The sequence below is a fragment of the Dermacentor albipictus genome, chromosome 3, assembly GCF_038994185.2.
Source record: "Dermacentor albipictus isolate Rhodes 1998 colony chromosome 3, USDA_Dalb.pri_finalv2, whole genome shotgun sequence".
In the NCBI taxonomy this organism is placed as follows: Eukaryota; Metazoa; Arthropoda; class Arachnida; order Ixodida; family Ixodidae; genus Dermacentor; species Dermacentor albipictus.
Window position 1 is genome coordinate 64,958,599 of NC_091823.1, and position 26,614 is coordinate 64,985,212.

General features: G+C 46.4%; 4 non-coding genes across 4 annotated transcripts; all 4 read left to right on the top strand.

Annotated features, from left to right (window-relative positions):
- The first annotated feature begins 16,025 nt into the window (after window positions 1-16,025).
- Window positions 16,026-16,098, top strand: TRNAV-AAC (transfer RNA valine (anticodon AAC)). The gene has a single exon. It is a non-coding gene; the product is annotated as a tRNA-Val (tRNA).
- Window positions 16,099-16,444: 346 nt separating this feature from the next.
- Window positions 16,445-16,517, top strand: TRNAV-AAC (transfer RNA valine (anticodon AAC)). The gene has a single exon. It is a non-coding gene; the product is annotated as a tRNA-Val (tRNA).
- A 346-nt stretch (window positions 16,518-16,863) lies between these two features.
- Window positions 16,864-16,936, top strand: TRNAV-AAC (transfer RNA valine (anticodon AAC)). Its single transcript has one exon. It is a non-coding gene; the product is annotated as a tRNA-Val (tRNA).
- A 346-nt stretch (window positions 16,937-17,282) lies between these two features.
- TRNAV-AAC (transfer RNA valine (anticodon AAC)) lies at window positions 17,283-17,355 on the top strand. The gene has a single exon. It is a non-coding gene; the product is annotated as a tRNA-Val (tRNA).
- The last annotated feature ends 9,259 nt before the right edge of the window (window positions 17,356-26,614 follow it).

Genomic DNA, 26,614 nt, shown 5'->3' on the forward strand with positions numbered 1-26,614 from the left:
AGCAAAGGCAGAAAAAATCGTGGCCAGCTAGAACTGTTACCTTTAGCGCTGTCGGTTAAGCTCACAGAAGAGGGGTGCTTATACTTCTCGGTCTTTGCAATTAAAGACTCAGCTGAAACACACTATGTGTACTTTTAAAATATTTTTTTTTTTTTACGTGTGAAAGGTCGCCCAATCGCACAATGAAGTGTGACAAGCGTGAACAGACGAACATCGCAGTATCGCATAGCCCACAGTTGCGGTTCTGTTGAGCGTATACGACCACTTCATGTAACAGGTTGTTGGCCGGTGACGTGCTGGGAAGAGCCCTATGTGTGTGAGTTCGTCCGGGGTCTTCGGGAAAACCAGCTTTACACGGGCCCTTTCCCACACTGTTCGTAGCTTAATGCTCAGAATTCATGAATAATGAGTAAAGCCTTTCCAGCGGACTCATTGAAACTGGGGGCCCATCCGGATACGTTTGTCTCTTTTTTGTTTGTGTTTACGGGGCGGGAAATGCGCTGAGTACTCTCTAGCTGCGCACAGAATCACGGCCGGCCGGCTTTAAGCCGGTTTGAAAGCAAACCGTGCGTCACGACCGGTAAAATAGCTTCACACGGCTGCAACGCCAACCTTTCGGCAGGAGCCTCTGAGAAGTGAAGGGAAGGACGTAGAGATAATGAAACTGCTATATATATATATATATATATATATATATATATATATATATATATATATATATATATATATATATATATATATATATATATATATATATGGGATTTTTGAATCACAATAAGTGAACGCGGAAACTCTGCCTGATCGGGTATATAATAAGGCTCCTCGAGATAGCCCGATCGCTAGCCTAAATAATGTCCGCAAACTTCATGAAAGAAAGTGTTAAGGGAACGCTATATAGAGAGGAGAATAACTAAACACATTCATGCGCGTGGATTACCCGCCGTGGTTACTTAGTAGATTTGGTGTTGCACTGCTAAGCACGAGGTCGCGGGCTCGATTCCTGCCCCCGGCATCCGCATTTCGATTGCGGCGAAATGCAAAAGACACCTGTGTACTTAGGTTTACGTGCACGTCCAAGAACCCCAGGTGGTCAAAATTCATCCGGATTCCCCCACTTCGGCGTGCCTCATGATCAGATCATGGTTTTGGCACGTAAGACCCCATATTTTAATTCTAATTTGAGCATGGATTGTCGTTCTTGGGAGAAAAACGCTGATTAGTAGAGATAACTGAGGCTACAGTTTTGTTTCTAATTTTGTGCCCGAATTCATACTTGAGCCAATGACGCCGGTCGACGTCGCGGATCTCGCGAAAATTTCCTGAACCTACACCGCCTATTTTTCACGAAAACTTATACTCAGTCTTTATGGCACCATGGTAAACTGACACGGTAATAGGAAAGCGGCTTCGCTACCTGTGGTTTGGTCTCTCGACGTATACACGAGTGTAAGTACTGCGCTGAAGCGGCAGAGCGGATAAAATTTCTCAACAATTTCATCGCAAAAGCACTCACTGCTATTGCATTGCGCAATGACACCGAAACCTTGAAGTTATTTTGTTTTTCTTGGCCAAGCGCTTGCGTTCGTAAACGCCGTGGGCACTTGCGTAAGCTGTTTGCCACCACTTTGATGTATTCACGAAGCATTTGTGATCGCTTACTGGGCTACGTGCCTCACTGAATCCAGTTTGATGTCCTTAAAGCGGACCGCTAAACACAAATGAGCGGTCAGAGAATAGTCTAGCGATGCTGTATATATATATATATATATATATATATATATATATATATATATATATATATATATATATATATATATATATATATATATTATGTCTGTGTGTGTGTGTGTTAGCAATCGTTATATACAAACATTTTATATTGTTATGTGTATAACATGCAGAAAATACGGCGGCACATTTCTACACAGCTAATGCAGCTGTAGCAGAAACACTAATGCAGACCCTTTTCTTCGTTTTTTATGCACTCCTTTTCTTTCATTGACAAGCGATATAATAGCAGGCTCTTGAGGAGTGTGGTTTTAGCATGCACATCTCAAGTGTGCGATGAGGATCTGACGCGTACGGAGTTTGTCCGATCCGTATACTGAAAGCTTACGCTTGCGATTTCTTGACTGCGATGCAGTGAGCCCAGCACGAAGTAATAGAAGTGAGGCGACAAAGGATGAACACACAGCGTGGCCGTCGTAGGCGGCTAATAAAAAAAAATGCCGCAGAAATACCTAAGACTGCTTACGTGTAGGAATGCGAAAGCATTATACCGTTTGCAGCGCTCAGAACATCATGAACGCGCTCATTTTATAGACTCATCACGCGGTGTAACCTCCTCCCCATTGGCTTCGCCATCACTTCCCCTGTATTTACCACACGCACTGGGCCGCAGCTTTAGTCAGCGGGAGCGGTGGAGCGACCGCAGCGTCAGGGAAGCGTATTCATCCGCTCCCCGGAGGCCTGGGTTCGGTTCCTCCTAAACCGAAATGTACCGCATTTTTCATATTTAAATACGCTCTACGTAAATGTGTGCGCGTTGCTACATAGCATGATGTATGCTGGGGGACGCTTACAAAGATATCGTTTACAAAGGTATCAACACAAGGTTGGTCTTACGTGCATTTATTAAATTCATTTTTTTTTCAACCTCGTATTTAAGTCTGGTGTAGCATCATCCACCACTTGGTTCTTTTCCGTTCTTTTTTCCCGTTCAGCGGCTTTTCTTTTCTTTTTTAGTAATTTTTATCACCTACAGCGCCTTAGCCCACGCACATACAGGATGTTTCACGTAATTTGATCCAGGGATTTCTAGAAAAGTGGTTAACCACAGCTGGGTGAAACCAACGACATATGGCTTGCCGTGAGATGAGGTTCCTAAAATATTTTTTTACAGCGAAAACTAAAATATATTACAGCGAAAGCGGTAGAAGAAAGCGGCGTCCGGCAACAGAAACGGACTTAGCGATTTCTAAAAAACCCATACGGGTGCAGTGCGGCAACGCCGATGTCAAAATGGGGACCAGATTAGAAGGCTCGCCGTGAACAATAGTGCCACGCCAAGGTTATCACAGTATATAAGCAGGAAAGGTATCGGCGCTAATAACAACTGCGTTATCGATGGGGCGGACACGTATAGTTCGTACACCCGAAGAACAACATGCGTATACAAAGAGCGCCGGAGGGAACAGCATCGACAATGTAAACGGCGCCGGCGCGAAACGACCATCGACGATGAACGACAATTGCGAGCCCAGGCATCTCCGAACGAGCAACGACGCCAGACTCACAAAGCAAAAAAAAAAAAAGAATGACGACCATTCCACTCTGTGACGATGGAATGGCAGCGAAAGCATTCTGCTTTTCGTTTGCGAGCTTGGACTGTCGTCAGGTTTCGCCGCCATTCCATCTTCACGGAGCGCATGATTGTCAGTTTTTATATTGCGCTTAATTAGTGAATTACCTGAGATAAATTATTCAATTTGTTTTTATATTTGGTTTAGGGCCAAGTGCGTTTCGCTAAACTGTACAGGGGACTCAGAAACGACCGATCCAAATTTCTGTGCAACTTACATGGTGATAAATTTTTTTTTTGCGTTTAAAGAAAGCTCGCGAAATATGAAATAAAGCCACATGACCGCGCTCGTGCGCTATTGTGTGATAGCAATCTCAACCGTGCTTATCACGCATCAGGGACGACGACGCTTTCTTTCCGTGTACCAACATCAACGATGCTGACGCACTGTGAAGCCGGTGCCTATAGAGCTGCGGCCGCTCACTTCGATACGGTCCGCGCTCGCGGTACTTTCATTAAAGTTTTATTGACCTGGCTCACGTCTGCGTATATTGCTGCGAAATGAAAATGACATACTGAATGTCACATACATCATTGTGCACACGGTAGTGCCAGATACACATATCCCTGTCGGTTCAACCACTCGCGCTTTCGCTCTCAAATGTGACACGGAGAAAACATTTCGTCGTGCATGCATCTTAATGTGACATTGGGGTCATTACTTGGCGCTCTCGTTCTGAATGAGAGTACGCGCCGCATACTCGGTGCTGCAGGACACGGATTTGGCCTCCACATGGTGACCTTAGGAGTGTCCAGTTGTAGTTGTGAGGCCTGTGTCTGATTTATGTGATTTATTTAATTTAAGTGTCGCTACGGTGGAGTAATTGCTGGCAGCCACTACAAGGCTAATCCCACCAGTAGCCTACAACCACTCAACTCAACTCAACTCAACTCAACTCAACTCAACTCAACTCAACTCAACTCTTAGCAGAAAGCGTAGGAATTGGGAGAATTGAGCGATGGTTGCCATGGCGCCGGTTTTCACTGCAACGGTGAAACAAGACGCGCGCAATATCTCGCCCGTTGCTCGTAGCTTCACCTTAACAGTGACAGACGTGGACACGATTCCGTTCCAAAAACATTCTGCACCTTCTACCAGGCGTAGTTTCTTGGCTACTAGGCGCCGCCGTCAGCGAGGCGCACAGGCAAGTAACACACCCAAACGCATTGCTGAAACTGAGTGCGAACGAGCCTGGGATTTAGCCGGAAGCCATGGATGCCTGGCGTTCCGTTATATACGCGACATTCTGTACTGCGTTAGAGATACCGCACCACTGGTCTACGAAGTTGACATCGAGCCGGGAACAGCTACGTGAAGTTGGAGTCTCCTTGTGCCTACAGCATATGTATAGGCATTTAAAAACGCGGTATTAAAATCGTGATTATTTTCGTTTTTAAGCGTTCGTGCAAACCGCCCTAGAGAGAGAGAGAGAGAGAGAGAGAGAGAGAGAGACAGACAGACAGACAGACAGACAGACAGACAGACAGACAGACAGACGGACGGACGGACGGACGGACGGACGGACGGACGGACGGACGGACGGACGGACGGACGGACGGACGGACGGACGGACGGACGGACGGACGGACAGACAGACAGACAGACAGACAGACAGACAGACAGACAGACAGACAGACAGACAGACAGACAGACAGACAGACAGACAGACAGACAGACAGACAGACAGACAGAGAGAGAGAGAGAGAGAGAGAGAGGAAAACGCGGGGAGGTTAACCAGAGGCGAGTTTCCAGTTTGCTAAAGAGGACAGAGCAATCCGCCAATGGCTTCTAAGATGCTTATATTGGTGACATCGGCGATATTGTGAGAAAAAGCGATTGTGGTCCCCCGAAATGGAAGCTGATACCCGCTGCTGAAATTTGTGATGGGGACGGTCGAGCACTTAATTTCGCAGGAAATCCTCTGGCTATGCTAATGTGAGAATATTTGCCTCTGCAGTGTCTTCAGTGTCGCTGTAGCATCGCATCGGGCGACAGTCAACAAGTTGCTAATGGCAGACAGAGTAACCTGATCGTCGGCGATACGAAGAGTGGTGTCACGGCTGTTGCCATTACTATTGTCTTTAGCTGGCGTATTTAGAACGCCACGCTTGAAGGTCACTGTTGGCACCGTTCGCCTAACGGTGCAGCCCACACCGAGTTACACGACCCTGGAGCATTGGGTAAGAATAAGAAAGTTGCCGATGAGGTGCAGTTCCATAGAACGGAGCTGAGTCTAACCCATTGTGTTGAAACATTGTTTTTGTTTTTCAATACAGGTGTGAGCTTACTGCCCCTAATGAACGTCTCCGCACTCATGACGATTAATGCCGTGAATGCGAGGTCATCTATAACTCTCGGCGTCGACCGGTACTGTGGTAACGTAGCAAGATATTGGCACCATAGTGCTGTTTCTGTCCATGCTCTGAACGCCGTTATGTCATTAACGTCGTAATAGAGGATCTACAGTGTTCTGAAAGTCAACGACCTAATCTCCGCAGGTAGCTGAACTCAATTTTCTAAGGTGGCAGGGCTGGTTGAGCGACGTTCGTGGCCAAGAGCGGACTGGGCAACCTGTTTTGGAAAATACAACGTTTCGGTGTTCGCGGAAACCTAATGTAAAACAGGTCTCGACATGCGCGAGATAGGCCTCTCCGGCGGACGTTCGTCACTGCGTGAACCGTACGCATCAGTGCGAAAAACCACGGAGTCCCGCTCGACGATGAGGATGTGCCCTCTGACGGTGGTCGGTTTTACTACAGTGGATAAACCAGGACCTTCGATCTGGAGTGCGCCAAATGTCATTCTCACGAGGTCGTATGCCTGCCACGATTGCCCTGCCGAGAAGCCTTAAACGGGGTCGTGTGCCTGTCAGGATTGCCCTGCCGAGAAGCCTTAAATTCACAGTCGATTGGTCAACGGCACTCGCAGAGTGCGACTACGGGCACGAAGAATGACGCCCGGCTTACGCGTGCGTCGAGGCAGGTGATGGCGGCACACCTCGTGCTGCACCTGCCGTGGTGGCTCGGGGTTCTGCTGCTGAGCACGGTGTCGCGGATTTAATTCCAGGACTCGGCGGCCACATATCGATCTTCCGGAAATGCAAAAACGCTCGTGTGCATTGATTAAGGTGCACGTTATAAAGAACCGCATGTGGTCAAAATGAATCCCGAGCGCTACACTAAGGCATCCCTCATAAACTGATGTGCTGCTTTGGGACGTAAATCTCACAACGCTTTAGCACCACTCGTGCTGTGCAGTTTCAATACGTTCGAGATCCAGCACTATTTCATCACGAACGAACTCAGTCACAGAAGGTCGCAGTCGCGGTATCGCGGCAAGAGTAATGGCAGAAGGCAGATATGCCGTGGTTATACTGTCTGGCACGCTGCCGTAGTGCCTTATACATCGAGCGGGCTTCGGCGAGGAGCTCTGCAACTGTATTGGGCGGGTAGCGTATCGGGCCACCTAAAGATTCTTGGTTGATTTCATGCATGAACTGCCTTAACTTCTTTAAGACGAAGCTTTCTTTGCCTCTTCCTTCGACTTTCCCACTGCTGTTGCTGCTGTCTTGCACGCCGCGTCGGGAGTGGTGCAGAGCGTGTACATACATGGAAAGAGCGTGGCAGAGAAGAAATGAGACCCAAGAAACATTTTTGGGCTTTTCCATCGCTTCGAATGTACACAATGCCCTCTGGAGCTCTCCAGGCGCCGCCACATTAGGCTCTTGATAGCTGTAATTATCCGTGACACCCCGCTAAAGGACTGCAGAAATTGCGGCGCCTATCTTTCTACTAAGTGCAAGTCCAGAGTGACGCTAGATAGTATCGTAGAGAGGAGCAGGCAGAGAATGGGTAGAACCGACGCAGTTGCGAAACGAGTGAATAGCAGCCTTGCCTCTCTTTGCTCGCAGTTGCCATACAGGGGGCGGGGGGCGTTAGGATAGGGACAAATCGACATGAGAAGGCAAGGAAACGCTACTACTATAGACACGACAGCGGTTGCGGGGAAACTGGATAAACTTAAGTTGAAAGTACGGTACGGTACCTTTCCGCTATTTCGGAAGAATACGCACAATGCAAATGAGTCAAGTGGACAACTTACGCAGGGCGCGCAGAAAAAGAGTCGCATTAATTAAAGCACACCACAGAGCCTAAGCTGCACCACGGAAACGTCGGCACGTCAAATCAACACTTCTGTGCCTGCCATGGTAGCTTTGGCATTGCTCGAGGTCGCGAATTTGATACTGACCGCGGCAGCCGCGTTTCGACGAGGGGGAAATAAAGCAATAATAAAAAAAAACGATCGTGCACTTTGATTAAGGAACGCGTTAAAGAACACCACAGTGTTAAATTTGATCCGGAGTCCGCCACTACGGCGTTCCTCATAACCTGATTGTGGTTTTGGCACGTACAACCACATAATCCAACTCAAGTTTAATGCTTTTGGCATGATGCGAGGTGCCAAGTGAGGCTATGACAACGCTCAACCTTCTCAGAGGTTATGAAATATGGCGCACAACGACGCCTCAAGCAACAACCTATCTCTGTGTTCTGTGTACTGCGCAGACAAACAGCGTTAGTGAAAGCAAGGTAAACTTTGACATCAACTCACCACTCTTGTGTTGGTCTAAACGTTTAAGTAATGAAACATTCGCCGTCAACATCACCGCTGGTTGCCGTCAGTGAAAGCGAACGGCGCAGAAAGCGTCGCTTACATCTATTCCCACTGTGCGTGGCATGTGCATAATTTTTCTTTCTATAATCGCTTGGAGGATCTGAGATTAGAAAAAGCCCCGACATGTAGGTCATATAAACATTGTTACACTTTCATTTTGGCGCTAGCACATTCTCCAGTACTGCAGACTTCGCTCTTTCCATGCAGGTCAGGCTTGCATAAGTGGTCATCAACTACCGCAGTTGACCGCCTGAGAGTGCAAGCAACATATGCGAAACGTGTTTTCTGCATGTTTGGTCTCACTGATTATCAGCAGTGCTCATGCGGTCAAGTCGATGAAGATGTGCGACATGGCATTGCAATGTTGCAACATGTCATTGCTTGTCATTGTAGTGTTCATATTACTAAAGCAGGTGAAGTTGTCTAACGTCTCATTCCTGAGTGCCCCCGGCATGATTCTGTGAGGCGGCGAAATCGAGGTTATTTGTGTATTTGGCCTGAGAGTAGCGCTAAGCACACAACGAACAGACGTCAGGGGCACTTGCTATATATAGAAACTAGCTACGTCATAAGAAGCTATCAAGGCCATTTGTTTAAAAACTGTTTACAAACTGGAAGGTAGCATAATAAAGTTGTGCTGTCCCGGTTACAACTTTAAGGGAAGGGCTATTATCTGCATTTTGTGACTTGTGTATTTCTTTCATTTCGTCTCCTTTCCTCTGTCTTTGTGTTCCCGAACTGTCTCCTATGCGTGACTTAATGTACTCCAGCATCTACGCATATCCAATATATGAAAACTTATACCGTATATTATCCAATGAGAATGGCCCCCAAGAGGGGCTCACGTTCGCTGAAGACTACTGCCACGCTACTTTCAAAATCCGGGCCCGAATTAATGCCACTGCTGTCCAATTTCAAACCCGTAACGCTCAATAACTTGACACCCTGAAATAACGTCACCTGTGAGGTTCTCATGCTCTGCGTTCATCGACATAGGTATCGGGTGCAAATATCTCTCAGTTCTTATCTGCTTGTAAAATGTGCTTATGTTAGCTTGTGGACACTCCACTATAGTTCCCTATCGGCACAGAAAGCCCCGCAAGCAGATAGCGGTAACGTCAATACGTACTCAACCTACGTAGGCACTTTTTTTTATACTCTTTGTTTATGTCACAAGGCTGCGGGAACGTGGAAGACGATGACGTCTTGTCTGAGTACAAACAGCCCTATCGATTCTACGAGTACATTAACGCTTACTATAAATAGACTCGGATGTATTCTTCTTTTTACCGTATTCCGAACACATTGATTTTCCTGCACCTGATGCCCATTTAATGACCCTGCCATCGAAGGAGCAAGCCAATTACGCCACGTGCGCCCGTTATGATGCGCCAGCGTACTTTGGCCTGCTGTACTCCTCGGTCTTTATCATCTCCTGCACGTACGCGTCGTCAGCACAGGATGAGGTCGTCGCATTTCAATCAGCGACGGATCAGTTGCTCGCTTTCTTTGACGGCCAAGCTTGCGTACTTCATGAGGAAAGACCTTGTTCAAGGAAAGCGAAAACAACAAGAGAAATGAGAGAAAGGGACGACATATTGGAAGCGCACACGTTTTGGATGACCGATTATTGTTTCGAGCGTCATTCGTTTTCCTTCCTCAAAGTTTCGAGCACCCGTCCTGTGGCTTCTTCAGTTTCTTTCAATCTGTCTTTCCTTTTGTCTGCGTGTATTGCTTCCTTTCCCTGGTCGTGCCAATTTTCCATTCGGGTTGTTCTGCGTTTGGTCTCCAGTACGATTGAAGGATGGCGACATTTATCGCCTTTGTTTTCGCATGGCTGCTCCCCTGCACGGTGGCGTGAGGCGGCAAAGGTGACGCACATTCATGGGCATCACAGTGGTACTGGATTGACGCCTGTCGTAGCATGGAACTCACGCAACTTTTTTTAGATTTTGACTTTTCGAATATTATGAATAGCACGCCAAGGAAGACCAGCGCTTGGTAGTACCGAAAAAATAGAGAGGGTCGCGAGGACGTCTAACATTTGCGAAACAAATTGGGCTCCAATCGACGCTGCGAAGGGGTTGGCCAATGAAGCAGTGGTATCACCTGATCCGATAGGTCAATCTGACGTAGCCTTGAACGATTAAAGAATGCACTACATGAATGATTTACAGCAAGGCAATTTACTTGTCTAGCCTGAGCACGATGCCGTTGTGCATATTAACGTTGCTCTTCCCGTCACCGCTCATCTTGTTCACGCAAAACACCCGTGTATGTAAATTTACGTGCGCGTTAAAGAACCTCAGGATAATCAAATCGTGCTTTTGGCACGTAAAACTCCATAACTTAATTTTTTTCACTCCGGGAGTCCTAACAATGCGTGGCCTTCCCACAACGCTATCACAACACAAATAAAATCAATTGCTAGGTGGATTCTTCCTTTACATACAAAAGTGTAGTGACGTCTCTTCCTGCTTCGTATGCTACAGTTGCCTCGTACCGGCAAGTGCAGCTTATGCTACCGCAATATTTACGGGGAAACGCGTGTGGCGAACGCTACGTGCTTCACATTGCTCGAACACGACCCATCATCTACCATGTTGTTTTGAACACTTTTGTGATTTTAATAATAATATATGGGGTTTTACGTGCCAAAACCACTTTCTGATTATGAGGCACGCCGTAGTGGGGGACTCCGGAAATTTTGACCACCTGGGGTTCTTTAACGTGCACCTAAATCTAAGTACACGGGTGTTTTCGCATTTCGCCCCCATCGAAATGCGGCCGCCGTGGCCGGGATTCGATCCCGCGACCTCGTGCTCAGCAGCCTAACACCATAGCCACTGAGCAACCACGGCGGGTTTTTGTGATTTTATTTTTAGAAAAGAATACTGGGGTATGTCTTGCATGCGTAATTCCAATAGAGATAGGTACTTTTTGCTTCAATTCGTGTAATGGTTTTCTGTCGACTGTTCTGTCGGCGGAGATGAAAAAATCCCGGGATCCGTGTCATACACAGCCTTCACTGTAAAAAAGTTGTAATAAACTTCGAGTGAATGTGTTAGTACATGACGACACCACTGCTATCCACAGAAACCTACAGAAACCCAGGATAGTTTTCTGAATTGCTTCTTAACACGATACGCTTACCGGAGGCCTGCTGAGGCCACACCTTTCGGTGCACCATTCGAAACACACTGTTGCGTCCAAGTGGCGGGGTAAGGTATATTACGAAGTTCGCAGTTCATTGAGAAATAAAGTTATATTTGAAGCGTTTTATACGCTATATACGCTGCGCTAAGGTGCAGTATCACTCTCGGCGAAACATTAGAAACGCGGGAGAAGCTACCTGTTACGGCAGCTGGCACGCGCTCCCATTTGGTGCACAAGTGCAACGTCCACCAGCTATAGGCACAGGTTGCTCAAAACAATCTTTTACAGGTGACACTGTATATGTGGACGCGCCTAGATATACGTGATACCCGGCTTTGTATAGAACAATGGAGTCCTAGGCTTGGTCAGCCTTCCACGGTCACGCCTTGTTCACACTGCGACATACGGCAGCTGGAGTGGCGCGGAATATGCTGCCACCGAAAGGCCCCGTCGTTCACATTGCCCGTCCTTCGCAGCGGCGAAGCTGCATGCTGCCAGCTTTCCAAATGCCGGGAAAACGAAGAGGGCGCCCGACATTTAACTGTTAGCGCCACCTGCCGAGTGTGCATGCCGCAGCTTACACGTCCGCGCAGGGCTTTCTTTCCCAAGTATGTTTATGGATGTTACTTCTTTTTCGGTTTCTTGTTTTCGCTCGCGTCGCGCTTGCACGCTTTTCGCGTAACTTCGTCCCTCGGCGCGCTATACTTGTTCTTCACGTGGCGCTTCTCGTACAGAACCCGGTAGCTTCTCACGGCTTCTCTTACATCTCCGCTGTCGCGCGGCAGTGGTGTGCGAGAGGCCGCACTCGAACGCGGCGGGCACCATCTTCAGAGCGCCTCGAAGGGTGGCTCACTTGCTGGGTCACGCTCTGGTTGGTCCGCTGCGAATAATTATGTTGGTATCGGCGGCACAAATCAGCCTGGAACCGATCGCTTCGGAGAAGGCCTATTCGACGGAATTCAACGCCGCGGAGTTGAATTCCGCCCCGCTCAAGGTGCCGACTGTATGAGTGCAGTGCCAACGAGCCTTTAGACCTTGTTCCCGGCGGCAATCCATGAGGTCACGTCAACATCGCCTTACACAAGACGTGCCGGAGGCGCGATGGAATAGGGTTCGAACAAGCGACGACGATGTCGCGCCGTCTGCGGCACGTTTTGGTACCGCGTTGAATGACTAGTTCTACGTTCTTCTAAGGCGAGATTATGATCTAACTTTCGTGGTATGATCGGATAATGTTAATTAACATTCGGTGAATGTAGCTTTAACGTGAGGTGAAAATAAGTAAGGAAATACAAAGGTACGACTGTGCCATTGGCGCAGCCACTGCGCTGGCCGCGCTGTTTGCCAGACTCTTCTTCGAAGAACGGCTGAATTTAGCGACCACTTTTCATGTTCCGACTGCTCTGTTTCGTATGGTGCTGGTTTCCATCACCGTGCCTTCACCAGAGAAGTAAAGCATCGACTAACATTGCCAGTGTCCCGCTTTAAGAAAGGAACCGGTCAAAAAACGCTCTCTTCTGACGGGATGGCACGGATGACGGCTCTGTGAATGAGGGCTAAGTGTTCCACCATGTTAGTGTCTATATCGTGACGTCGGGTGACAGAAAAAATCTTGACAAAAGAAACGTTTCAGTGAGAACGCGAACGTTTGTGCAATTAGCTATCCAATGCCACACTGTTGGAGACTCCTGCAGTTCTTATACTTGAAACGCGATTTTTTAATTAGCTTATGACAGAAACGACAGGAAGTGCTTTGCAAGACTTGCCTATTCTAAGCTTATTCAAAAGATTCATCATTTGTGTTTTTTATCGCCCCATTCATCCAGCGCCTCACTATCCGCTCGCATTGACCACACTCGGAAGGTCTGCTCACTATCTGCTAGTACTAATGAATACTGTGGCGCAAGTAGTACTTTGCTAAACCACATATTTTCTACAGTGTGCCGTTTCCAGTATTCGTTTTTAAGCACCCAAGCTCCTGATTATGTGCGTCTCATCGCCTTTATACTTAGTACCGTGCAAGGTTGGCGTTCTTTCTGGCTCCTGCTTTTTCCGCGGGCTTTTTCATTTGCGCCACAGTAAGCGAGGTTAAAAATTTATCTTTCGTCACTCATATGTTTCCTATTTTAACGAAATGTAAATACCGTACCTTCATAGTTGACCGAGTAGACCCGGAAAAAACAACCACATGCCTTGTATAAAACATAAAAATGGGGAGAATATGAGTATTTCATAATTATATTCAAAAGACATAACTCGCCTAGACACCGCAAAGCTTCGGTACATGTCTCTCAAGGAATGGCCGCCATTTGTTTTAAGTGTGAGTACTAGGCCATTTTTGGTCCTCACGGAGAAGCGGAAAATGTTAGTAAGCGTATCATATAAGCGCTGCTAAACTGGCCTAAAACGAAGGATTAGCACATTTTCGTTAACCCATAATTGACCCATGCATTTCAAGTTTGGTAGCATATTGCCCTAGTGTTCCCCACATTTTCTCAAATTATATTTTTTTTCTTTATTTTTCTCTCTGTCACCTTTTGCATCCCTTTGCCCCTCCCCCGGTACAGGGTAACCAACAGGAGATATGCTCTGGTTAACCTCCCTGTCTTTACTTTGCCTTTCTGTCTCTCCTCAAATGATAAACTTGGTGAGTGATATAGATTATTCAGGAAACCTTGAAAACTAGCACATGACTCTTCTGAGCGCTTTTAGTCATTCGAAATCACTTTGTGTCGCTTTGGGCTCCACCGCATATGCCCTGCGTAAACGAGAGATTGCACCGAGAGGAAGCCTCACTTCTATATCGAATAAGGACAGGATCTGCTAATACACTGGCCTGGTTATTTAAAACGGGGCGAATCAGTTCTCCGAACTGTGCGGCATGCAACGAGACAGGAGACACTGAGCACTTTTTGTGGTCCTGCCAGCAATCCCAAGATGAAAGAGACACTCTCCTGAAGAATCTGCAAAACAAGGCCCTTCCGCATGCGCGCCTGCAACACCTTATATTTCCCTAGGGATCAGTTATAGCCCGCAAAGAAACTTCACGTCTCCTCATTGAATTCTTAAGAGAGACTGGTTTGATGGACATATGGTGAAACCCTTTAGCGGTATTGTGCGAGACGGTCGGGCGGAGCAATTGCTGGCCTTGTTCGCCAGGCTAAACCCGCCTGTTACTACAATCCACCACCACCACCACCACTACCACCGCTTTTAGTCGCATTATAGAAGCTTCGCTGTAGGAAACAAAAAACTACCATGGTGGTTGCATTGTGCAGTAGAGTGGAAAAAGAACAGGGGAACAGAGAAAGCTAGCACGCTGAGGTCATGATACATATGCATACCGGCCAACTTTCTCGAGTTTTTCCTGTAGTGTACGAGTGCATGCTCGTTTTAGGATTCTACTAATGTTTTGTCAAGTTTTACGAAAGAATATACTCCGTTAGCGAGAAAAGCCATTAAAGATGTGCCGAAATAACTTGGTGGTGCATGTAACCTGCATGTGCCACTATCGTGCCCTCCAAGATTGGGTGGTTGTGGCTCGAGCAAGTTCATTCAGACATGTTCCTGGAAGTGGCACAATCGGCATCAGCAACTACGCCGAAAAAGTCACGGCTATCTACATACAACGTTTTGCAATGTCAGTCGCTGCTCTTTCAAGCTTACCACTAAACAAAGTGCGTATCTACCCCATAAACGATGCGGGCTCAGGGTAAATTTCTTGAAAACGCGTGCTGACTCTCTTGCCCCCCTCCCTCTCCTCCTCTTGGCTAGAGGGAAATACTCTCAATGTCGAACACGGGAAATTTCTTGACACATACTTGTGTAACATAACTCGCTCCCCCCCTCCCTCTCCTCCTCTTGGCTAGAGGGAAATATTCTCAATGTCGAACACGGGAAATTTACTGACACATGCTTGTGTAACCTAACTTGCTCGTAACAAACTGAACATTTCATTTATCGAACTCGGAGTATATGCTTCCAACGCCATACAGCAGCTTGCACGCAGCAAACACAGAACTGAGGATCCCATGCTTAGTGCCTTTCCTATCCTTCCTCTCTCTTTCTCTCTTTGAAATGGGATAGCAAATATATGGACGCTCCAGGTGAATTCTCGCCGTCACTGTGAGGTTCCGCATAAAGTCCTAGTGGGATGAGATTCTTTTCGGTAACACGGCACGTAGTCAGTTGGTCACATGATCAAGCGCTCGCTCGTGGAGGCCAGGTGAGCGCACGCGTGGCACATAACAGGTCTGCAAATTACGAGCGCATCACAAAAATAATATAATAATGTGGGGCATTACGTACCAAAACCACGACATGTTTACGACGAACGCCGTAGCGGTGGACTCTGATTAATTTTGATTAACAGAGTTTTTTTTTACGCGCGCCTAGATCTGTACGCAAAGCGGTTTTTTGCACTTTATCTTTCCCTGCCACGTGAATAGTAAAGCACGCCGAGGCGTGATTTACTAATATCACCCGACTTAATCATCTTTAGGAGCGTTCATATAATGACGGCACCGAATTTTTAGATATCAGAAGTCTTCGATGGCCGCCTCGTTGAGAGGCTCGGAATTTAAATTGTAGCGAACGGCTCCCAATGAATGAAGCGCCGAGCGCTTCGAAAATACTATAATGAAAACAAAATTAAAAGCGAACTTTCTCAAGCTACATGCAAGCCAACCCGAGACTTATCGTGTAGCAGCTCACTCCAATTCTTCAATGCGCCGTAACCAACCCTGCCGGAGGCGGTGCAACCGAAGGCGGAAGCAGACCGGCTTCGAAGAACGCAGCAATTAACGGTCTCCTTGCGCTCTCGGCAGGTCAGCTGTGCTTGTGGTGTAGTGGTTATCACATCCGCCTAACACGCGGAAGGTCCCAGGTTCGATCCCTGGCAGGCACATGATGTCCCTTTTTGCCACCTAGCCCAGCCATTTTATTTAGTCGTACTTCTTTTTTAGTTATGTTTCATTTGTAGCAGCTTGTCACGTTTTCATAAAGTATACTTCACGCGTGAAACCGTGTCATAGGCGCTGCGGCTGGACGTTTCAGAGCGTCCCATTCATAACTCAATAGTCTATCGAAACTACAGCTCAGTTTCTGTATGTTTATCTGTTGCAATAAGCCTGGCAGACATAATCATTTATGTGCGCTAAGTAATTGTTATTCTGCAATCCATGTGTACATAAACACCGTGCGAGAGATGCCAGCGTCGATGACGCAATTCACTGCGGAGGCCGCGGACAGCTGTGCTTGTGGTGTAGTGGTTATCACATCCGCCTAACACGCGGAAGGTCCCAGGTTCGATCCCTGGCAGGCACATGATGTCCCTTTTTGCCACCTAGCCCAGCCATTTCATTTAGTCGTACTTCTTTTTTAGTTATGTTTCATTTGTAGCAGCTTGTCACGCTTTCATAAAGTATACTTCACGCGTGAAACCGTGTCATAGGCGCTGCGGCTGGACGTTTCAGAGCGTCCCATTCATAACTCAATAGTCTATCGAAACTACAGCTCAGTTTCTGTATGTTTATCTGTTGCAATAAGCCTGGCAGACATAATCATTTATGTGCGCTAAGTAATTGTTATTCTGCAATCCATGTGTACATAAACACCGTGCGAGAGATGCCAGCGTCGATGACGCAATTCACTGCGGAGGCCGCGGACAGCTGTGCTTGTGGTGTAGTGGTTATCACATCCGCCTAACACGCGGAAGGTCCCAGGTTCGATCCCTGGCAGGCACATGATGTCCCTTTTTGCCACCTAGCCCAGCCATTTCATTTAGTCGTACTTCTTTTTTAGTTATGTTTCATTTGTAGCAGCTTGTCACGCTTTCATAAAGTATACTTCACGCGTGAAACCGTGTCATAGGCGCTGCGGCTGGACGTTTCAGAGCGTCCCATTCATAACTCAATAGTCTATCGAAACTACAGCTCAGTTTCTGTATGTTTATCTGTTGCAATAAGCCTGGCAGACATAATCATTTATGTGCGCTAAGTAATTGTTATTCTGCAATCCATGTGTACATAAACACCGTGCGAGAGATGCCAGCGTCGACGACGCAATTCACTGCGGAGGCCGCGGACAGCTGTGCTTGTGGTGTAGTGGTTATCACATCCGCCTAACACGCGGAAGGTCCCAGGTTCGATCCCTGGCAGGCACATGATGTTCCTTTTTGCTACCTAGCTCAGCCATTTTATTTAGACGTACTTGGCGCGTCTACTCACACACTTGACAAATTTTCGATAATGAAGCATGGTGTTGCTTTTTTTTGTCTTTCCATGTAATGTCCAAGATTTAAGGAAGTTCGCGGTAGATATAGCAGTGCGCTACCCTCAATAGCACATAGCTGCGTGATTAGATCGCGTTCTATGTTAACGTTAACATAATTAAAATCGCAGTCATAGTCACTTGTAGGGTCAAGTTGATCACCTCATGTATCCCAAATACTCTCACTGGGCTGGAATACAAAAGGTATGGATTATTCACTTTAAAGTTAAATACGCATAATTGAGTGATTAACAAAATTTGTTGATAATCTTTTGAACTAGTTACTATAGTGCTCATATTGCAATGCACGACTTGAAGTCAGCCATTTTACAACGCACATAAACTTAGAACGAATTTCGAGAATACGAAGTCTAAGTGCTTCTCTTGTGGAACACATCTCGGCCGTCTGTGTGCTTTTCTGGACTTCTAACTGCACTGGTGGGGTATACCGCCCGCTACATCACGGTGATGGATGTACAACACCCCAAGGCCCCTCCCGGTTCCCGTTCACCCGTGGACATCGCTTCGAGGAAGCGAGGAAATACTTCGAGTGATTGCGAGGACACAGAGCTGTACTCCGAATCAGGTGACGAGTACTCGACCTGTCCTTTACTGCAAGGCCAAACGAAGAGTTATCAACACGTCTTCGGGGTCAAGTTGGACCACCGTGAAAACTGCGCCTCAGCGATGCATGGCCTCGCTCCATCCTGTTTGTGCCACAGAACGCTACCAACAATCTGCGCGTCTTCAACTGGCAAGCACTCTCCGTGTATCTAGAAAACCTCGTGCCGAACGAGATCAAGGATGACAGGATAAATACTAGGAGAAACATCCTGGAAATCGATGTGATGAATACGAGCGCGCTGACCATACTACAACATGTAACGCAGCTGGGTAGCCTCAAGGTCCGATCCATCGTGCCCGCGAATGGTGCCACAATAACAGGATTCATCTATGACATTGACAATGATATACCTAACGCAGACCTCCCAATTCTCATAAAACCAGCACGTGAACACAACGTAATTGTGCACGTTGGTATCTTCGGTAACACACTTTGGGTGAGGATAACGTTCACGTGAAGGTTGGTCACTTTTGCCACCAGGTTCGACCATTTATTCCAAGATCAATGAAATGCTTCAACTGTCAGAAGATTTACCATGTGAATGGTAGGTGTTTGGAGAAATGCCGTAATGTGCCCTCGATTCGCCCAACCCCACTCAGAAGACACTTGTAGTGCAACCACGTTGAAGTGTCCTAACTGTCAAGAAGATCACTGCACCCCTTCCAAAGACTGTCCCCAAATCAAGAAATAGATATCCATTCTAAGACAAATAGTGAGAGACAGCTCTACCCACAAAGAGGCCGCTGAGAAAGTCCGGCAAAGACGACGTCACCATCGAAGGTCCTGATGATGAAAAATACCAACTTTTCAAGAAAAGTTGACTCTTCAAGCAGCACTGTTAGCGGAAGTTTCCAGCACTCCAAACACCGACTTTGGTAGGGAGAAAACTGCCAGATCTCTCTCTACAAAGGAATGGCCGCCACTTACGCATACACTACCGGCAGAAGCGCCACACCAGAAGCCGCCACCAGTATAGCAATGTGCTGCAACCGAGTAAGCACGCAAAATAGATAGGCAGGCGATATCTTTCTTAGGCCTTTGATTAATGTCATTCGCGTGTCGCTAAACATGAACACACTGTCTGCCAGAAGTGCGCTTCAAGTACTGGACGCTCTGAGTCCTGTGCTGGCAACCCGTGAGTAGATCATGTCTCCTCAGCCACTGTCTTTCAGGAATGATGTTCGAAAAGCAGCTATCTTTCAATTGAATGTCCGCGGACTCAGAGCGCATATTGCGGATTTCTGTCGCTTTCTGCATGCCGATATGTTTCCGATTATCTCCATTTGCGAGCCGAACTTGCGCTCTAGGCACTTTGCGTGCCTAGAGCGGCCAGCCGTGCGGCAATTTTGCGGGCATTCGCGGGCTTCTCTCACGCTCGGGAAAGTATGCTTTCATGTCACACGCATGGAACAACAGAAAGCTGCGTCGGGAGTTTTCATCTCGCTCTACAATTTTCTCATTGGCGCTTTTCATCTAATTATAACATTTGAGAAGTTAATTAATTAATCAGGACTAGTTATGCAATTATATAGAATGAAAAAAACCTGAGTATCTCCAAGCGATGGCAAACAGCCTTGGTTCTCTTCAGCTACGTGGGATTCGCGTATTTTTAATCTCCGGCTAAAATGACTGCTGCAATTATGCTATCTAATTTGTTATGATGAATCTATTAATTACTTTCACTCAACAGAGCGCTTGCACGTACACTGTATCCAACATCGTCTCTCTTGCTCTTTACCGCACAACCCTAGTTAATGGCGCATCACCGAACCCGTACTCGCCTATACCATCCCGAGCGTCTCAAGTCATTAAAAAAGGGCGACGATATACATTTTTTAATAACAACGCGTTCTAGCCATAGTTACTCCTCACAGTTATGATAACGTGTTCAAATAAACTTGTTCGCACTGCTCGAAATTTTAGTGCGACCATTTCTTATTCAGAATTCGGGAAAAATATTTGAAGCAAACGGATTTTAAACGTCATGTTGAAGAAATTTCTGAAGCAGGGCAGCGCCTAATGGACCGTGGTTCGCAATGTATTTCACGAGATCGCAGAATTTTTGGTGAACTTGAAAGGTGCATTCCTTAGCAGACACGCCAAACCTTGAGACTTCTCGTCGCTCTACGCTATTAGCTTTTCTTTTTCTAGGTGACAAACTTCCTTTAGCACTGTGTAAACACGCATTTTGTGCGAAGGTGGCTCATTTTTCGCAATCTAGCGTAACACAGGCATTACCGACGATTTACAGCAATGTGGAGATTTCAGGCTAGCGATCCTTCGTTTGTTATTTTTATTGTAAGTTCTGTTGCATTTACTTCATCGCCCAACACGACCAATTTGAACTGACAGCGACTGTCGTGGCGACGCATAGTGCGCAAGGCAAAATAAAAAAAAAAGAAGAACGTGAAAACCTTCTACGTGTCATTTTCATACACACGATTAAATGGCTCTCGGAAACGCGAACAATCCCTGGTGTTAAAGAGAAAATTCCTTGAGTGTTATTAGCAAATTACCCTTCTACGCCTAACGAAACAAACAAAAAAGCACACTTTAATACCATTAGAAGAGGTTTGGTGAGTCAGGAAAGACGCAAGAAGGAAATACGGATGGCGGCTACGCCATGAATTTCCTGCATAAGCTTGCCGTAACATCGCGTATTTTCATGACGCCTGCTACGGCCTAGTTCTTCGTTTTTCTGTAAAGATGGACTACATTGTATTTTAAAAAAAATGAAGGAACTGAAGTTTGCATATTTAAAAAGTTTTTACTGAGACGAGGAGGCCCCAATACGCCAATGATTTCTGGAAATACGCGACCCATTTCTGATCCATATGCGATCCATTAGCTCACAAATACACAATTAACAACATTCCCGTACGTGCTTCGCAGTTCTAAAAGTACCTAGTACCTTATATCTAACAACACATCCTGGCTCGCACACGTCACGAACATCATTTCATCTGTGAACAAATGACTCGGTCTTCTCAAGCGCATCATCTAAAACACGCCCACAGGCTGGTTAATCACTAGCATAAGAGTCAACAGTCCGACCGAAACTGCCATATGCATCCGCCGTATGGAGTCCACACCAAACATATATCAGAAACACACTCGAAGCCGTTCAAAAGCTCTTCACGAGGTTCATTCACTCTAAATATTCATATGACGTGAGCACTTACAATGGTTTGGGCACGAGCTAGTTGGTATGGATCATTCATTTTAAACAGCGTCAACAAACACACGGACGAGGAAGAGCTAGGACCAGCGCTGGTCCTGTGCTGTTCCTTGTCAGTGTGTTTTTTGGCACTGTTTAAAATCAATGACGTGAGCACATCCGACTTAAAAAAAGACAGCATCGCATTTACTTTTCCTTTTTACGCGCCGACGCATTGCGACTCTTTCACTTTCCACAAGCTTTATCATACGTTGCTTGATCAATCACCGTATATCCTACCCCGCAGTCCTAACATCTCATCGTACACGGCACGCATTTTTCAAGTGGGCCGCCCTCGCATACGCACCATTGCCTTTCTCGCTTCATTATTTTGACATGCCGCTACAGAGTGGAACAACCTGCCCCAGCAAATTGCCGACATTGTTTGTCCTTGTGCGTTTATAGAGAGCTCGCAATGTAACTGGGCCATATGTTAGTGCACTTATCTGCTCGCGCACTTTATGAGTTTGCATTATGTGGGACAATGTGTTTGTACTTACGTATTTAACAATTTAACTCATGCACAAGGGCGAATCAGAAAGTCTTTGTCCCTATTTGTTATTAGCCAAAATAAGGTACATACAGGTAATTAAAGATATACGTACTGTTCTACGTACCTTACACTATTTTTCTATATAGTCGCCACAACAGTTCAGACATTTTTCCCATCGCAGCACGAGATTTGAGATGCCCCTGTCGCAGAATTTGTCCCCGAACAGCTTCCCCGAACGCTAATTGCCATGCAAGTCTTCGGGGCCTCTTGCGAACTCGCAACAGCACCGTCTCACACTTCTCAAAGCGAGACACATTTTGCAATACCACGGCTGCAATTCCCTGTGAATTCCGACGCGCGTTCGTCCTTTGCTGCATAGAAAACGAATCAAACTTCGTTGCTCGTAGACCATGAACCTGTGAAGCACAACCATCTTCAACGACTGACAGCTGCGCCTTGCTGCGCGCGGAGCTGCCGACAGATAAATAAGGACCGGTCCAAGAAAGCTCCACCGCTGGGAATGGAGATGTTGACTTCGTATTTACAGCTGTAATTTGGCTTTAAAGAAAAGAGGGGGGGGGGGAGGGGTTACAAATACTTTCTGATTCGCCGTCGTAGTTTCTTTTTCTTTCTGTTGTTGTTTGCGTCTTCAAGTAAATATTATGCAACTTATGTACTGATGTATTCCCACCTCTTATCTAATACACCTACCAAGCGGTCTTTTAACTTAATCAAGTGAAATTGAAGTGAGGTCACACTGGCGTACCGGCGCGGGAGCTTCGGTGCATAGTTGGAGAAACGAAACTTTGGCCCTCATTTTCTTTATTGAATAATGAACCCAATGTAGGAAAGTTCAAAAAAGAGTTTTAAATAACGCTTCCTCAGTCAGTAAACTGATATACAGTGTCTCTCTTTTTTTTTATTCTTTAAAGTCACTGCAGGTGTAAACATAGCTATTGGTGGAAAGCTATTACCACCAGAATGAATACACAAGGTACTAACAGTCACAATTTTCAAGAGGAAAAGCATAGGGGAATTTGATTTGTCTGTATTAAGGAAACGATTAACGCAACGCACATTCAACAATTACTCACCATTCCTTTTAGCACTTAGTATCTTAGCAACTGAATACTGGTAAGCGTAATTCCAATGCGGGACAGAAGATAGACGCAGGAGCACAGGACAAGCACTATGTGTCTGTGTCTTCTTCATCTGTGTCTATCTCCTGTCCCACCTTGGAATTGCGCTTACCAGTATACAGTTGTTAAGCATGAGCGAACTAGCCCAACAAAAAATTTTATTAACGTACATTTCTCTCCTATTATGTTTCCCTCAGAAGCATAAAGCTGATTCGCATTAGTTATTAAGTATTAATGATGCGCGAAAGAACATAGATGTACCCAAAGAACGACAAGGACAAGCTTTCGTTTAAAATCAATCAGTCAGTCAGTCAATCAATTAATCAAATGTATACTTTCAATAAAACGTGGGGCTCCCCGTGTGGAAAAGCTGCGACAAACCGCTTAAGTATTCCTGGGGTTCCCGTAGGGCTCACGTACCCGCCGTGGTTGCCTAGTGGCTATGATGTTGGGCTGCTAAGCACGAGGTCACCCGGATCAAATCCCGGCCACTGCGGACACATTTCAATTGGGCCGAAATGCGAAACACCCGTGTACTTAAAGTTAGGCGCACGTTAAAGAATCCCAGGTGGTCCAAATTATTCTTCAGCCTCACACTACGGCGTGCCTCATAATCACATTGTGGTTCTGGCATGTAAAAACCCCATAATTTAATTTTTGTGCTCCCTCTGCTTTCTTCGCCTAAAGTGACAGTTATCTTCTTCAGTAGTATACCAGCCGTGGTCACTGAAATGCGGTTGAAATGCCGAACACGAGGTTGCAGGTTCGATACCCGTTCATAGCGGCAGCATTCCGATGAACTCTAAAAAAAAAAAGAGATCGTGCACCATGCTTTGGGTGCAGGCTGGAGAACCACAGGTGGTTGTTAAAGTTTATCCGGAGTACTCTAAAACGGCGTCCTACATCAGTCAAAGTTAAGTTACCAGAGGGTAAGCCTCACAATTTTTTAACCTCATACCAAGGTTAATTGAAATGTGGGGTTTACCTAACTCGCAATCTAAACCTAAAGCTGAGGAACAACAGATTGTCCCAAACTTTTCCTGCTTCTTTTTGGGGTTTTATCAAGAACTACGCTGTGGTCGCGGTGACCAAACGCTGTAATTTAAAAAGAACATTAGATTTACTTTCCCTGTGCGGGCAGTATACAGCGCACGTCTACGATGAGCTCATTGTCTTTCATCATGGCGATGCCCTGCCTGAATCATTCTGTGCAAAACCCGGGCGGCTTTATGCTATACGTGGGAAGGCGCGTGCCTCGTATAATTATTGAACCTTTTCAGTTGTGACCGGAGAGCAGAGGGGAGGACACGTTCACCGCTCGATATTATCCTTCAATTTCCTCGCTAATTTTTTATGACAATCATGAGACGTTGCTATTAAGACACACCAGAAGAGAGAGAGAGAGAGAGAGAAAACAAGGGTAGGAAAGGCAGGGAGGTCAACCAGAACAGCATCCGGTTTGCTACCCTACACTGGGGGAGGGGAAAGGGGAATAGAAAGCGGAAGAAAGGGAGAGAGTAAACACTGAGTTCGTGTGGGAGGGACACCAAACACAAGGACACTATAGACGGTCTGTTAAGCCCGTGCACTTCAAGTACTGCACTAGTGCACGAATCGCTTTTCGAGCCAGCGAAGGGTGTGGCCACGGTCCGAGTATCTTTGACTCGGTGAAAGGTCTCGAGTCCAGTCTGTGTAAAGTTGCCCGCAGAGAGAGGCGTTGGACATCGTAGCGAGGGCAGGTACACAATAGGTGCTCGATGGTCTCGTCGCACCCACAGGAGTCGCACATCGGGCTCTCGGCCATTCCCATACGGTAGGAATATGCTTTCGTAAACGCCACTCCCAGCCAGAAAATGAAACACTGAAGTATCCGGCTCTAACTGTAGTGGATATTTCTTTTATTCAGGGTATTTGCCGCAAGACTTACATAGTAAAGAAGAAATTAAAAAAAAACGGACCCCAAATAAATAGATGCCGCTCTGTGTGTTGCAGGTACTGTTACAGTGAGTTTGTGCAATCGTTGTCCGTCATCCAATGTGTACACTCACCTGAAATTTCATGATTGGCCTTTCTGATCACCGTGTACCTAGTATTCAGAGTACCGGGGCAAAACCATGGCACTTTGTGTGTGTGTGTCCGCCGTATACACATGAGTTTGACACTTAGGACACGTTCTAGGGTTGCCAGTTATAAACATCCGAGCCCAAGGGACAGGAGGTGTCGGGGCCAGCCCTGCCCGAAGCCTCCAAGGACAAACTTCATCCATCCAGGAAAAGTTGATTCGTGCCACCTTCCTTTCTCTAATGATACAGATCTCGTATTTTCCTTGCTGACTAAGCGGTTTTATCCAGTTATAGAGAAATGAAAATAATAATAATAATAATGATTGTGGACTCGACGTACGCACTTAAATCTACGTACCTGAAGCGAAGCTTTCGTGCAGTGGTCAATGAAATGCCGCATACAACTAAATCCGATGCACACAATTGTGTTTATTGTAATCCTAAGAAAAGTGTAATATCATGCAATGTTTTATGTTTATTCGCCACTTAATTCATAATTTTATTGTCACGTAAGGCTCGTGTTTAGGCACTGCATTGTTCGCAAGCTATGCGAGCTTCTAAACAATTCAGGTGGATGCACGCGGTGATACGTCAACACAGCGATGTCAGGATGATGAAGGCAATGTTTGATGCTCCTGTGATGTTTTTCATCTTCCCTTAATTCATTTCCTCCTCTTCTTCTTTGTTGTGGAGGAGAGGTGTACGCAGAGAAAGACAAAAAAGAAAGGGAGGGATCTTAACTACGCACAATAGTGCTGTTGGCTACACTATGGTAAGGGCAGGGAAAAGGGAATAGTAAAATAAAGAGAAATGATGGGGAGAGGCGGGGGCGGAAGAGACATACATAGACAGCACTGCGGAGTCAAGGGCACTCGCCAACATTGTGTTGGGCAGCTGAGCACGGGGTAGCGGGATCGAATGCCGGCCATGGCGGCCGCATTTCAGTGGGGGCGAAATGCGAAAACACCCTTAGATTCGAGTGCACGTTAAAGAACCCCAGTGTGTCGAAATTACCGGCTTCCTCCACTACGGCGTGCCTCATAATCAGAAAGTGGCTTTGGCACGTAAAATTCCCTAATTTTTTAAAAAGTGCCTTCTGAGTCGATAAACGGTGAGGACGGTGTTTTAGTATTGCCTGTTCACTCAGAAGACGATTGTGTAGTTTCCTGAATGCGTTGGACACAGATTGTCTCTGTGCTTCCCATTGAGGACAGCGGCACAATAGGTGGTCAATGTTCTCGTCGCAGCCGCAGGCAGCACATGCATGAGTGTCAGCTCTTCCAACTATTTCCGAATAAGCTTTCGTGATGGCAACTCCCACTTACAACTGACACAGAAGAGACGCTTCGTGTCGGTAATGTCCGGCCGGAGGTCTGATTGCAGCGAAGGGTTTATTCTGTACAGTCTGCTGCATTTTGTATGTGCGCTATTAGACTCAGCTAACTAGAGTGTGCATGCTAGAATGAGAAGCTGTCTCGCAGTGTCTGTCCTTGAGACAGGAATGAAAACACAGCGGTCTTCTTGGTTTTACGTCCGAGCTGCCTTATTTGCGTCATCGTTTCCAGTGATACCATATGGACTTGTATCCACTGAAGAGACTACATGATGGCCTTTT